Source organism: Crocuta crocuta, unplaced genomic scaffold (genome assembly GCF_008692635.1).
Source record: "Crocuta crocuta isolate KB4526 unplaced genomic scaffold, BGI_CrCroc_1.0 scaffold1557, whole genome shotgun sequence".
NCBI classification, from domain to species: domain Eukaryota; kingdom Metazoa; phylum Chordata; class Mammalia; order Carnivora; family Hyaenidae; genus Crocuta; species Crocuta crocuta.
Window position 1 is genome coordinate 36,291 of NW_027530692.1, and position 1,490 is coordinate 37,780.

Genomic DNA, 1,490 nt, shown 5'->3' on the forward strand with positions numbered 1-1,490 from the left:
TGGATAGAAAGGCCGTGCCTGGACCCGGGGTGTGATGGCTGGGGCATTCTGTCAGGACCGGGGCTGCAGCCCGAAGCATGGGATGTGTCCATACCTGAGTAAGGGGCAGAGGCTTGACTGTGACAAACTGCAAGGAGAAGCCAGCAACACGGTTTCTAAAATGTTCCATCACCTTGAAAACGAACTCCATTATCCCTGTGAACAGTTGGGCAGGACACATAAGTGATGCACAAACCTAAGGGTGCAAGAACCTAACTGCAGTAGCGATAACAAAACATAAGTGACTCCCCAGAGGTAAAGGTAAAAGCCACTGTCACTCTGCTTGGGTCAGCGTGCCAAGGACAATGCTAGAATGGGACACTACCTCACTACCTCCCTGGGCACCCCTGCCACATAGGGGAGACGCCACTGTTAGCCAGGAAAGGCAGCGTGAGAGAGAGGACAGGCTGCCGGGGTGCGGACTCTGCTAGGCGCGGTCCTGCCCTCCCTGCCATCCAAGGCCGCTCTCCAGCTCCTTTCAGAGGCCGTTTGAGGACCAGAAGCTTCCGCTGGTGGAGCATCCTGCAACCGTCTTGGTAGCAGCTCACCTTCCAGACACATTTTACCAAAGAGGATCCTTTTCGCCTTGGGCAGGGGAGTGGAGGAGAGGCACTGGGAGGGGGTGCCCCTGCGTGGCCGCGCCCGTGCACCGCTGCTCCCTTCCTCCTCTGGCATTGCAGCCGCGGGCTGCTCAGCGACGGCCGCGTCCTCCGCGGAAGCACGACTTCCTGGGGAACTGGAAGAGGCGTTCTGGAGCGTTCCTGTCGAGTGCACGGGGGATAGGGGCAGCGGGCTCTTGTCTGCTGAAAGGCTTCCCGGGAGGTGTGGAGTAACTCTTCAGATAGTAGCTTTGGAAAGCTTTCTCCAAACGTTTGGCCTCTTTCTCTAGCTCTTTCACCATGGCCTTGGTGTTGGCTACAAACTCAAGGTCAGAATCGGGGAACTACCCTTGGCACTCGCGTTTAGGTAACTTGTGATCCTTGACACCATGGTGCCCGCCGTCAGCCTTTTCCTGTCTGAAAGCGGTTTTCAAAAAATCCCCGCTGCAGTCACCATCGCGAGGCAGCGCCACGTTGCCACCCATTAATCCGCTGATGGAACGATCGAGCAGAGAATGCTTTGGGTTGCAGTACACCTCGTTCTCTAGAGCTGCGGATTACAAAACGACCGTGTGAGAAAGGACGGGAAAAGGTAGACAACAGAGTTAGAGGAGACCGAGAGCAGTATTTCGCACAGATGAAAACCTAAAGGGCAAATATGCACGTTCAACAGTTTCTGAAGCTGCAGTCCCAGCTAACGTTTAGGGAGAGCCTGCTTGTACCGCTATGGCTTCATGGGCTTTCTTTTCTAACCCGGGTTATCTCACAGTCCCTGAAATCTAAAAAGTTCTGAAAACTGAAAATGCACTTTTCATTTATATGCCCTCAAAGCCCATCCAGGCCCCCATTCAC

At 54.7% G+C, this 1,490-nt stretch overlaps 1 pseudogene; it reads right to left on the minus strand.

Annotated features, from left to right (window-relative positions):
* Window positions 1-1,490, minus strand: part of LOC144235686 (centriole and centriolar satellite protein OFD1-like) — a 28,340-nt pseudogene that overhangs the window by 4,508 nt on the left and 22,342 nt on the right.